Genomic DNA, 14,172 nt, shown 5'->3' on the forward strand with positions numbered 1-14,172 from the left:
ATGTATACAACTTCCTTAAGGTCTCTGTTCCCAAATTTAATGACAATGCTTGACCTACACGAATATTTTGAGGATTAAATGAGTTCTTTTGCAACATCAAGACAGTGAATATTAGGTAAGTCCTATTTATCACCACTCCTACCACCATCACCACTATCACCAACATCCCCTCCTTCTTTGTGCCATAATAAACATAGAGTTATTAGATGCAGCCTCACCTCAGGGCTAGCTTAGATGGTCGGTGGAATTCAGTCCTCATTCATGCTCTGATGGCAATTGGAAGCAGAGTGAGAAGGTTCTGGACAGAGCAGTCAGGTATCTGGAAAAACACGATTCCAGACAAGCAGGGGGAACCTCTCCAGATCCGGTTCCCAACACCCCCCAATTCCTTTGTTTGGTTCATTTGATTAACCAGAATCTTTGGTGACAAGAACAGAAAAAGGAATCCATCTTGTGGCCCTTAGATGAGCTGAGGCTGTTCTTAAGCCTTCCCATCTCCGAGTCTCTGTCCTTGGCATGCAAGTTTCCTTTGGTACAGTCCCACGGTACATCTCTCTTCTCTCCAAAGAATGAAGCAGAAAAACAACAGTTTCTTCCACCATATAAAAACGGAACTTTGTTCACGCACTGAATGACATGGTTTGCCGCTTCTTCCCTTCACCATGGGGACAGGGTGGAGCCCACATTCCCACAAGGAACCCAAGGTCACAACATTCGTGGGCAATTGCAGCTACTAGAATGCATTTCCAATTCACACACACAAAGTGCTTCCTACTATCTCTTAAATTACGGTCCTACATTTATCACTGCCAGCACACCCCTCCCTCCCGTCCCAGCTCCCCAACCCCTCATTCCTGCTTCCCCTGTCATCGTGTTGCCATTCTTTCTCTTTCCATTTACAGAGCCAATTGTGTGATAAGAAGACTGCAATCGTTGCAACATTGATTTCCCTGCTCGCTGAGATTTACATGATGCCAAAGGCTGAGGTTTGTGGTATAAGTCTGCCTTTGCTTCCAATTTTTCTCCCGATGGGCGTTTAATCTGTGCAGAATTTCATTACTAGCTGATTTACTGTGTTCTCAACAGGAGAGAATTTTTAGAGTCAACTCTTTCCTTTCTCCATTTTTCCACTCTCTGTTATTTTTCACTTTCAATACATACATATTGGAAGACAGTTATGTATGTGTACACACACTCAGGCACACACGCGCGCGTGCGAGCACACACACACACACACGTTTGTGCCTCCAACCTTTCTTTCTCTCTCGTATCTCTCCCGCCTTCCCTCTCTTCATATCCCATCTTTTCTCATTATTGACTTGTTTAAACAGGTTCGCAGCTTGGCTTTGTCCTCCCCACTGTTTGGGATTGGAGGGAGCTTCCTCCATTGGGAGAGTTATTGAGGCTCTTCATACTATCCTCAAAAGTCCCCTCCAGCTCTGAGACTGTGAATCACAGGGGCCTGGCCCAGAGTCTTCTGGAGGATGAGAGGATATGTCAGCATCTTAACAGGCCAGAGTCAGTGCAATCCAAAACCCATGGTTTTAAAATAACATTTTCAGAGATACTTAAAATAATGTGTTCATGTGTGTGTTCATGTGTGTGTGTGTGTGCATGTGTGTTTATGTGCGTGTGTCTGTGATGGTGGTAGGAGAGAGGCAGGGGTTCATAGGAAGTTAGGAAGGGAACTTTTCTCTTGCTCATTTATTCTTATTTCCTAACAGATATATGTGAGTAAAAGAGTTTACTGGAGCTACCCTTTAATGGGTGGGCATTTTCTCAACTAGGCACCACACCCTATCAAATAAATGCCCACATACCATGGATGAGTTATCTCTTTTGAAGTTGTTGACCAATGGGGTCCTATAGACCAAACTTACTGGCTATTATCAACACTAATGATTATCCCCCAGAACTTGAAAAAAAATGACTGTATTTCTGAAAAATACTTGAGTCATGGAGTACGAAGATCCCTCCCAGCTAGCTCTCATATGATAGAAGGTACCATGCTTAATATCAGATGAGAAGAGTAATCATTAGTCTCACCCAGCTATGAACTCTGCACCCTGCAGCAACAGCCCACCTGGCAAGTCATGCCAATGGTGGCGCTAGCGGCACACACTCCAAAATTGGATTTAAGGCCTGCTCTGGAAGACAGAGCCCATATCTGGCACTGCCAATGAGACCAAGATCCTGTATCTAGATAGGTAACAGGTCCTAGCAAAGAGCATACTATTTTTATTTTTCTAAAAGTACAAAGCATTAAAGTTGACTTTAATCTAATGATTAAAGCATTATCTTTGATTATCATTATCTAATGATTTATTGCTGTACTTCTAGATCATCATATCTCTACCCTCATCATACATGCTTCTCTTGCAATAGATGCTGGTTACCATAGAAACCCACAACTGGTCAACACGCAGAGAATAGGACTTTGGAGTGCTTAGCTCTAAGTGGGACGTTTATTGCACAACCTTTCAAGGCCCAGGGATATTTGCAGAAATGGGGATGGAGTAAGAGCCAGAGGTAGTGGGTTCATTCTTCCCAAAAAGAATTATTTTAAAATTACCGGTTTTGTCCCAAGACGTTCGTTCCTTGGCACTCCAGTTCTAAAATAGTGTACGTCTATGAACGGGTCCTGTGCAGTAAGCCCTGATGGGCAAGTTCACCTGTGCTTTGGTTATTTGGTCTTCATGTCCACTAGTAGCTCTGGGGCTCAGTTTCCTTAGCTTAAGCTTGGTAATCCCGAGGAGTCTTCCAGGTCAGTTTGCATCTCTTTTCCTGAGTCTTCTCTGGATTCAACGGTGAGGCTCCTTTCTGGAAACTGAGCAGCAAATGCCCGAGACAGCTTTGTGTCATAGGACCTTCCTTCATTGTCATTTTCGATGCTGTCCTTTGGTGGGATGAGTGATGGGACTCAGGCGCTGCAGTAGGCTTAGGAAGTGGCACCATCTCTGTTGGGTGTGAGGGGGATAAGGGATGGTCTAAATGTTGACCGCATGTTCAGGAGCGAGCCATTCTTGGCCTTCCCAGTCTCTTACATGTAGTCTGAGGTAAGTGAAACAAAAAACGTTCTGCCTGACTATTGAGGGCCAAGTCTGATATCACTGGGGTAGATATGAGCTACAAGAGCCTGACAGATGTACAATGGTCCTCCAACCTGTGAGTGTGTTGTTCTTTAAACCTTCTAGAATTTTGAGGCTCTTGATTCTGATTTGATTTGGGGGCTCTGAGTGATACTTCTCTGCTTGTGTAGGATCTGGAGTGAACTGGCTACCAAGTGAGGAGAACTCATGAGAAGGACTCACTTTCAGCTAGGGAATGCTTAGTCAGTCAGTTTCTCCTGAGAAACAATGAATTGGCTCAGAGAGAGTGGGAGCAGGCCAAAGTATGTTGTGAAACCAAAAGCAAAAGGAGACTAAAAAGGCGCTGGAAAATTTCATAAAAAGCATTGGAACTCTTGTAAAAGCCCAGCCCATCAGTAGGAATTCTGGAAGAGAAGGCTCCTAGGTCACAGCTTCAGCAGTTCGGGCCTGAGCTCACACACACATACATACTTGCTCTCCTATGTATATATCTTTTATACTTAAAAAATAGACATATATGGATTCTTCCCATTAGTCACTTAATATTTTTTTCTTCCTCTTCAAAAGCTAGATCATTCAAAATGACTCATAAGGAATAGATATTCAGAGAATAAGAACATAATCAAAGAATTACAGAATTCAGCTGTATCTCTAGGCTGAAGTAGCAGACAGCCCCACAAAAGACACAGAGTCCTGGAGCTGGCATTAGTACTTAGGACAAGTAAGAGGCTTGACAAGGAATTTCTGCCGTGAGGCTAAGGACGTAAATTGAACACTAGTAAATTAAGACCAGCTGTAGTGCTCAAAGCCCTTACCATATGAGGACTCTCTACAGATTCAAGTAGGGACCCGAGGGCTTGTCTGTCTCTGCAAATACCTTCTACCTGAAACTGAGGCGGTGGGGAGAAGATCTGTGCTCGGGCCTGAACTCCTTATGAAGCTATGGCATCAGAGCCCACACTTCCAGAATTCGTACTGATGCACACTGAGTTTTTATGGGTTCCAGCTCTCTCTTTTTCTGATCCACTTGGATCTAATTTTTGTGCAGAGTGATAGATATGATCTAATTTTATTCTTCTGCATATGGACATCCTGCTTTCCCAGGACCGCTTGTTGAAGATACTGTCTTTCCCCCTGTTTTTGTTTTGGTTTTGTGTTTTTAACTTCATTGTCAAGTATCAGACGGTTGTGGTTATGAGTTTGTTAGTTATGACTTGTACTTATGATGCCTCCTATTTCATTCTATTGATCTGCATGTCTGCTTTTGGGCTAGTACTACACTGTTTATTATTATAGCCCTGTAATATATTTTGAAGTCTTGAATAGCAATTCCTCCAGTACTCTTTTTGCTCAGGATTGCTTTGGCGATCTGGAGTCTTTTTTGGCTCCATTTGAATTCTAGGATCCTCCCCACGCCGCCATTTCTGTGAAGACTGTTGCAGAGATTTTGATTAGGATTACATTGAATCTGAAAATTTCTTTTGGTAAGATATTTTCACCATATTAATTCTACCAATCTGTGAACATGGCATGTCTTTCCATTTTGCAGTGTCTCAATCTTTCTTCAGTGATTTGAAGTAGACTTATTTTAGGATATTTTATTGCCTTTGATGCTATTATGAATGGGAGTGTGTCTCTTGTCTTGCTGTGTTTGTTGGTGGTGTATAGAAAGACTATTGATTTTCCTAAGTTGATTTTGTACCCTGCCACTTGGCTGAAACTGTTGATTGTTTCTAGTTGTTTGGCGAAATATTTGGCCAAATATTTGTGTACAATATTCGATCCTCTGCAAGGAGGAATATTTGGCTTCCTTTTTATCATTTATATCCCTTCTACTTCCTTCCCTTGCCTTTTCACTTCCAGACCTGTGCTGGAAAGGAGCAGGGATAGTGAGTTCCTGATTATAATAAAATTGCTTTATGTTCTCCTCAATTTAGGACAATGCTGGCTGTTGCCTTAACATATATACCCTTTATTATATAGAGGTAAGTTTCCTTCAGTCCTGCTCTGGCTAGCACTTTTGTCATGAAAGCATGGTGGGTTTTGTCAAAGGTTTTTTTCTACATTTATTGAGATGATCATGTGATTTTTGTCATTAAGTCCATTTTTATGATTTATTATATTTATTAACTTGTATATGGTGAACCAATCCTGCATTGCTAGGGTAAAAAAAATTTGATAATGGTGGATAATCTTCTTGATATGTGCTTATATTTGGTTTGCTAGCATTTTGTTGAGGGTTTTTACATCTATGTTCATCAGTATATGTGAGCATGTGTGTATGCGTTATACGGTATTATCTGGATATTACAGTTACAGTGGCTTCCTAGAATGAGTTTGGGAGTAATCTTTCCTTCCATCCCTCCCTCCCTCCCTCCCTCCCTCCCTCCCTCCCTCCCTCCCTTTCTCTTTCCTTTTATTTTTTTTTCTTGGAAATTTAAAAAGGATTGGTTGTAGTCCTTTAAAATTCTGGTAGAATTCTGCTTTGAATCTACTGGTGCCAAGCTTTTTCTTTTCTTTTTTAATTCAGGAGGACTTTTATTATAGTTTAAATCTTTTTTGTTATGAGTTAATTTAGCATGTTGGTATCTTCTTGGTTTAACTTTGGTATTTTGGAATAATCTAGAAATTTATCCATTTCATTTATAGTTTCTAATGCAATGGAGTACAGGTTTTTAAAGTATTCCCTTATAATATTCTGTATTTTATTGGCATCTGTTATAAAATTTCTCTGCTCATTTCTAATTCTATTAATATGGGCCATCTCTTTATTTTGTTAGCTTGGTCAAGGGTTTGTCAATCTTGTCTATCTTCTCAAAGAACAGTCTCTAAACTCCATTGATTTTTTTTTGTATTGTTCACTGCTTTATTTCATTAATTTCTGCTTTGCTTTTTATTATTTTTTGCCATCTGCTTGATTTGCTTTTGGTTTGCCCCCAGTTTCCCAAGGCTTGAGTTGCACCATATGTTTGTTCTCTTTCTGATTTTTAATGGAGGCACTTAGGGCTATGATCTTCACTGTTAGAACTGCTTTTGATGTGCCCCAGAGGTTTTGTTACATTGTGTTTTCATAGTTCCAGGAATATTTAGATTTTTTTCTTTATTTTGTCTCTGACCCATTCATCATTCAATATCCATGAGTTTATCAGACTTTCATTTGCTATTGATTTTAAGTTTTATTGCTAATGATCAGATAGAATATATGGGATTATTTCAATTTTTATGCTTTTGTTAAGCTTTTATTTGTGTCCTAGCATGTGATATATTTGAGAGAATCTTCCACATGTTGTCGGATAGAATGGATATTCTTTGACATTTGGGTAGAATATCATGTAGGAATCTGTAAGGTCCATTTGATGTAAGGTGTAATTTAATTCTGAGATTTTCTATTTACTTTGTCCTGATGATCTATCTGTTGGATAAAGTGGGGTGTTAAAATCACCTACTGTGATTGTGTTTGTAGTAATCTGTATCTTTAATTTCACTAGTATGCTTTTTTATGAAATTGGGTTCATCAGAGTTTAGTGCATATATGTTTAGTATTGTGATATTTTCTTGACTCATTAATCTTCTGTTTAGAATGAATTGCCCTTCTTTCTCCCTTCTGATTAGTATTAGTTTGAAGTCTGTTTATCAGAAATTAGCAAGCAACATCTGCTTGCTTATTGATCCCATTGGCTGGGGAACCCATTTTCCCATACTTTCTTGTAGACAACATACAGATGCATCTTGTTTCTGAATCCATTCAACTCGCCTGTGTCTTTTGGTTGGAGAATTGAGGCCATTAATATTTAGAGTATTGAAACCTTTGTGTAGCTTGCAGTTATTTTGATGCTTTGTGTTCATAATTGCAGTTTGTTTTTATTAAATGATAGCATCATTTGTTTTCCTTTGAGAATCTCTTTCCATGCTTAGTCTTTTCTTCTGTTTGAAGTATTGTTTCCAGTATTCTGTTCAGCATTTTTTTGGTTGTTGTTTTAAGGTGTTTGGATCACGGGCAGTTAAACTTGGCAGATAGTTTTTCTGGGTACAATAGTGTAGGCTGGCAATCACGATTATTTAGAATTTGGAGTGTGTTTTTCCAGGCACCTGACTTTCATAGTTTTTATTGAGAAATCAAGTGTTGCTTTGATGGGTTTTCTTTTATATGTGACTTGTGGTTTTCTCTTATAGTTTCCCTTTCCCCACTTCTTTGTTCTGTGTACTTAGTGTCATAACTATGATAGCTTCTAGGTTATTCTTTTTTGGTCTTGTCTAGTTGAGGGTCTGTGTACTTCTTATATCTATATGGCTGTGTTTTTCCTAAGTTTGGGGGAGTTTTCTTTTGCGATCTTATTAAAGATCTGGACTATGCCATTTCTTGAGATTCTTTTACCTCTTTTCTGACTTTAATTCAGAGATTTTGTATTTGATGGTACCCTACATTTCCTGCATGTTTCTATCCTGTGCTACTTAAACAGTTTCATTTTTCTTTGCTTATTTTGTCCAGATTCTCTACTTTATTCCCAAGTTCTGATATTCTTTCTTCAGCTTGATTCATTCTACTTGTAAGGCTTTCCCCTGGATTTTTAAATTGGGATATTGAATTTTTAATTCTATCTTTATGGGCTTGTTCTCTTCAATGTTTCTAACTCTTCTTTGAATTCAGTTTTTAAGTTCTGAATTATTTTTGTTATTTCATTAAAGTATGTATCTATTTATTTTGGTCATAACTCAAGCATTGATTGTTACATTTTTAGAGTCTGATGAACTGTTTGACCACATCTTTTAAGTTTCTTGAAATCTCTGATACAGTTTTAGTTTGTTATTTTTTATTTCACGTCCTGGGGTTCATCTAGATAGGTCTCAGTAGAGAGTCCTTTTATAGGACGAGTGGGTTTGATGGCAGACATGCTGTTTTGGCCACTCACATGTTTTTTGTTTCTGTGTTCTAACCTGGGTGTGTGAAACTTTTTTCTTTAGTTGGATGTCTGGGGTTATAATCTGGCCTTCCTTAGAGTGGATCAGTGTAGGAGACACATCACCTGAACTAGGCGGGGTAAAGCTGATGGGTGAGCTGCTTAACTGGACTGGTGAACGATGGTTCCCAAACTACCAGTCCAGTGCAGGTTAGGCAAAGGGCATTCACAAGTGAAGAAGGTTAATATCCATAAGATAGGAACCAGGACTGTGGGTTTACAGATGATGGAGAACTAGAGGAAGAGTAGAAAGGGATGAAGGGACTACTTAGAAATACAAAAAGGGTTCATGGATCACAGATCCGGAACTAGACTGTTCTCTCTGCTTCTTGCTTACAGCTCCAAATGCGAGCTCTCAGCTCCTTCTGCCATCCTGTCTCCTGCCTGTTGTCATTTCTCACCCTGATGGATGCTTACCCTTCTGGAACCATAAGCCCAAATAAACTCTTTCCTATAAAAGTTGCCTTGGTCATGGTGTTTTATCACAGCAAGAGAAAAGGACCTACTACAGAGTGTAAGTTCTCCCATGAAAATAAATTATGGGTTCTATTATCTTCACTGTTTTAGATCTTAATGTTTTCCTGTTTACTCATGTGTGTAAGAGACCATTTGTTACTGCCTGGCTCACAGCTAGTCTTTTAATGCTATGTTTATCTTGTTGGGTAAAAATCTCCCTCTTCGGTCTGTAATTGCTGGACTTGCAGGTTGTCTCCATAATTCAATTACAATAAATTACAAAAGTGATACTTACTCTAGTCCTCATCCATAATCTTGGTTGCTCTTCCTTTTGATCCCCACCCAGCCTGCAGCAAAGGCAGTGGATCCCGCCAGATCACTAGTTCGGGATGACGACTTCCCATTACCCTCACACTGAATCTTGTTTTCGGAAAGTTGCAGTTCACTGCTCAGGCTAATTTTACAGCAACCCCTGGGGTCTCATCGAGATGAATTCTTGAAATTGAACTCCAATGGAACCAAAATTTTGCTAAAAGGAAGCTTTTTTTAAAAAAAAAAAACAAACCAAATTGCAAAGATTCTACAAGAAAAAGGTTACCTGGTCTTGGCACTCCATGAACAAGTACAGACCAGCACTTGGAATAGGGCAAAAAGGAGGGGACCTGCGCTTCTATTTTGCTTCTTTGTATCAGTTTATGAAGTATTCATCTGCTGAGTCTCGGCAAGAGGCTTAGAGGTTTGGGTGAACTTCATTTTGTGGTTGGGAAGCTTGAAGTAGGTGAGCACAAAACAGTAGGGGTGTGCTTTTATCTACTAAAACACCTTGGCCCTTCCACAGCTCATCTTCACCACACTCGTGCACTAAAATGCTCCGAGGCCACCGAGCAGCACACGGGACTTCTAGTCCTCCATCTGTGACTGCAGGCATGAGGAAACATAACAGAGTCTTCTGAGAGATTTCCTGCTTTGCTCTTCTCCAAATTCTGATAGACCTTTCTTTTCCTGTTGCTTAGAACCATCAGTATTCCTACCAGGCTGATTGTCATGTGTGGGCCCCTGTCTTATTTCTCTGGAGATTGGGGAAGAATGTTGCCAAGGGCTGTGTTACATCTTTGTGAGCCATGTGACTTAAGCATACAATCTTTCCTCATGCTTGTTGTTCTTCAAAGACTTTCCTTGCATGTGCATTGGTGCCTCCGTCTTCATTTGGTTCCTGTCGTTTCTCTAAGCTTTTGTTTTTGCTATTTCCTTGGCCACCAGTGCCTTTTCTTCCAACGTCTAGGTTCTCTCAGTTCTATATTCTTATTTAAGAAAGGGTGGTTGCTGGACACCAATTAACACTTGGACTCTAGCCCTTGGTAAGTCCAGATATTCATCTCTTGGTCCTGAGATCATCTTGTTTGGATGGGGTTCTTTGTATCACTGCCTTCAATTCCCACCCGAGTTCTTTAGATGGGAGTGGGTGGAGAGCTGCCACATGCCTAAATGTTTCTGTCTGTCTGTGGGCACACACTGTGTCACACTGCTGTCCTTGTTTCCAGGTGACTTGACCGCACCTACTCACCTGAGCCCCTCTACAGGGACTGTCTCCTAACAGTGCAACCCGGGAATCTGTTTGAGTCTGGAAACTTCTGTACTAACTCTGTTCTTCTTGTTCTGGCCTTTGCGATGAAGGTCATTTTCACAACTGATCCTGTGTGTCAAGGATGCCCTCACCCTTACACCTCCAACACCTACTTCCTGTCTCCTGTGAAATAGTCTTCAGTCTTTGGGGCTCACACTTGGGACAACCTTCTCTATGAGGGCTTTTTCATAGATCAAGAAATATTTGTATGGAAATGCACAAAGTGAAAGGAATTCTTCCCACACACATCAGCCCCTCTCCTCAGAGATAAACACATAGGACTATTTCTACTTTTAGAATTTCTGTGGGCTCTCTCCGTGACTATTTTAAAATACTTTGCCTTCATTTAAAAATTTCAAACCTGAAACAGTATCTCCTGACACTATTTATACTAGTACTATTTGTAGCTGCAAATTCAGGCTTATTCCTGGAGAACCATTCAGTAGCTGTATTTGTTACTTTAAAGAATATATCAAAACCCCTTTCTCCACTGAAAACACTTAGAAAATACCATGGTTTCTTCAAAATTGAGAGAGAATTCATTGACCAGTCCCCTCCATTCTCTTACCCTGCCTTCAGTCTCACCATCCCTTTGGCATTTGCAAGTTTGCAGCATTTATAGGTGACTTCTGTAGCCTTAAAGCTTGGACAACAGCTTTTATGAATAGTCAGAACCCATAAACAAAACATTGTGCATTCCAAATTTTATCATGTATTTGAATCAGAAGAGAAAGGGCGGATGTTTGATACTGCCATTTAAAAGAAACACCTCAAAGGACAGACCAAGTAGATGTTCTGTGAGGACTCCCTTAATTATTTAAAATTATGTCACAGGCCATGATAAAAAGGTAAGAACATAGGTAGAGAATCTCGTGTTGTCTCTAAGATGGATAGACTATGACTATCACAAAGGCCACACATGTATGCCAGGATATAGTGGGAAAAGGGATAAAGACCAAGGAAGAAGAAAAGGTTGAATGGGGCAGGGATGAGGTTAGGGGGTGGAAACAGGTAATTCACCCCCAAATTTCCAGATCTAATGGAGTTGAAAGCCTGGGAACTGTCTCCTCACTCTTATAGAGGTCATCTGAAAAATAGCTTGCTGGTGATAAATCCCAGGATTGGGAGAAGACAGAATCAGGCTGTTCCCTCAAAGAGCCCCAGATTCCTGCGAGTCAGCTAAAATGCTGAACGGGACCTCTCTGAAGGCCGTGTGGGTGAACTTCTGGATAAAGTTAATGAAGCCTTGGTAGCCATGGGATTACCTACAGGATCCATCCGAAGATTTCATCAACTCTGCATATCATCCACAGTGACCACAGGAGTCTGGGCAATGCTGGGTCAGACATGGGATGGAGACTGGGATGTGGACAATGCAGGAAAACAGGAGCATCCTCTGGTTATGCCAGTCAGAAGCCTCTTAGCCAACAGCAGGAGACGTCTCTGGGAAAAAGGATTTCATAAAGGTCCCAACCTATGGCACTGACTGGAGGGCTCTGTGGCGATAGAAGGATCTACTTTCCCACACTGTGCCGAGGACCAGAAGCTGTCTTCATGTGTCTAGAAACCAGACTGGCAACAGGAAGGGCCGAGGAGTAATGAGATTTGGAAACCCGTGTATCTAAAGGCATTCCTTATTGCGTTTAGCTGAATTATATGATTAAATTGAATCATCTTTTTTCTCTTCCAGCACATGTGGACGTCTGGAGAGATATGCCAGTTATAAAGATGTGAAGAGGCCGCACTATCCTTGCACATTTGGGTGTGTCGAAGTCTTCAGCCCCAAGAGGTCAGCATTGCTATTATCATGTTTTTTTTTTTTTTTAAATGCCCACTGTTTAAATATCTGGCAAACAACCTCTAGCCTAAGAAAGCCTGACTGCCCTGTAAAAACTGGATTATTCGTGGTCATGGGGGACAGGGAGAGGCTTGATTTTTGAAACTTCTCACAATAGTTCAAAAATCTCATTTTCGATGAGGACTGACCATTGACCAAAATTTCCAGTTGCTCAGGAATTACCAAGTGGACTCTTATGAAGTGTGTCTCTTTGTATTGCTCCCTACCAGAGGAACGATGGTTGTGAAATCATTAAATATGATTTTCACTCCCTGTAGGTGCTGGGACTGGGCGTGATGCCGGTAGCAGCTGAGAATGAGAAAAGTCTCCGAATCAGTCTAGTGTAACTAGGATGTATCTCAAGGTAGCCATGGCCTTTCTAGGAGACCTTCCTCTTCAGTGCCCCTAGAATGCAACTCTTTCTCCAGGCTGCAGGACTTGCTTGCTCATGCTGGCCCCTCTCTGTCTTCCTTCTTCTCCTCCATCTGCTTTCATCTTGAACCTCACTCAGTAAACACCACTTTTATGCCAAATGTAGGTTAAGCATTTTGTTGTGCAAATCTTAAGCAAAACCCAAAGCTCTTTTCTTTTCCTTACAGATATGACCCTGCTTGTTGCTCAGTTCCTTTGAGAGCCAGCCCCTTACCACAGTCAGTGTCTCAGTTTAACTGTGTGCTTGATAAAATGGTCCCTTTCTTCTGTGCTCTTCTGTGGCTTCTCATCATTACGATTCACGACCTCCTACTTATTGATGACTTATCACAAGTTGTGACTTTAGCTATTGTTAGTTTCTGTAGTGTCTCTCACACTGTAGAATAAGCTCTAAGAAGATTGGGTGTGTATCTGTCCAAATAGCAGAGGTCTTATCAATGGGCTTCACTCTCAATGAGTAATAGTTTAATGATGGAACTGGAAAGATATTGAATGCTCTGAGCTCTACTCGGACACATGGTATCCAAAAGAAAGAAGAGAGACACAAGACCTCCACACAGTCTGCAAAATGGATAGTGATTCTCAAGGAGGCTGTGCCTTGGTTAGCACCAGGGAATTGCTTAGAGTCTACAAGCTTGATAGTGTCCTTCAAGGAGACTGTGCCTTCATGATCCCCGGGGAGGTGACGACGTGGCAAGCTTCTGTATGACCGAGTGAGAGTAAAAATGGAGTAGAAAAAAGGAGAAAGACAAACGAAGCCTGTTCAGAGTAAAACATGTTTTTACCTCAAATCCACTTTGTTTCCATGCAGAAATAGGGGAGTTCCCGGGAGCACTTGGGGAGAAAATAAAGAGGATTTGCCTGGCTTTGGCTCCTTCCTGAATTGCCCAGTCACGGGTGACCTGGGACACTTCCTGGCTCCCTCTTCTCCTTGACCCCTTGCAACCGCCCCAATGAGTCACTGGTGTGTGCTTGTGGAAAAGAACTAGCAAGAGGCAGAAGGAAGGGAGCTTGGAGAAGAAACCAGGAGCTGGCTTCAGTGAGACTCTAAAACCGCTCAGACCCACAATGCATTTGTGGTTGTCTCCTGGGTCACCATTATGCCTGAGTATCAGTATTCTGGGCTGGTGACTATGTTGCCTTATGGAAATAGATAAGTTCAATGAGTTATGGGCATGGGGCCAGAAAGGGGACAGGGCCAACCTCCTAGTCTTAGGTGGACAGAAATTTTACCTGAGCAGGAAAGGGTTTCTGTCCTTTGGCAAGATAATTAATGGTGGCGATCAAAGGATGCTGCCTGCACCACTCTAGAGTGCTACCCAAATTCTCCTGGGCATGACTCCTCATGCTTGCAATCAAGCAGAGAGTATTAGGAACCCACATAAGCCAGAAATTTGTCTTATTGAAAATCAATGCAACAAACACATAGTTTTGCCTGGTGAATACATAGTCTAAAGATTATATGAATTTATAAAAATTATATCTTACATACTATATTTTAGGAACACTTCAATGTCAAGAGCAAAACTGTCCTGTCTGGAAACCTCTTAAATTTCTTATAGTGGTGATATTCAATATTTAAAGTGACATGGGCAGTCAACAGAGAGAAAGCAGAAAGGAGAAATGAATTAAATCTACCACAGGAGACTGGCCTCCAAGAACTTCTTATGGACAAAATGACCATGGTCCTCGGGGGACAGGGAGGCTCTGGGCAGGAAAGAAGCAGTTTCTGGGTGGTTTGGCAGACAACAGGGTGAGTCTTCTAGCCCTCACTCT

Source organism: Microtus ochrogaster, linkage group LG4 (genome assembly GCF_000317375.1).
Source record: "Microtus ochrogaster isolate Prairie Vole_2 linkage group LG4, MicOch1.0, whole genome shotgun sequence".
NCBI lineage: Eukaryota > Metazoa > Chordata > Mammalia > Rodentia > Cricetidae > Microtus > Microtus ochrogaster.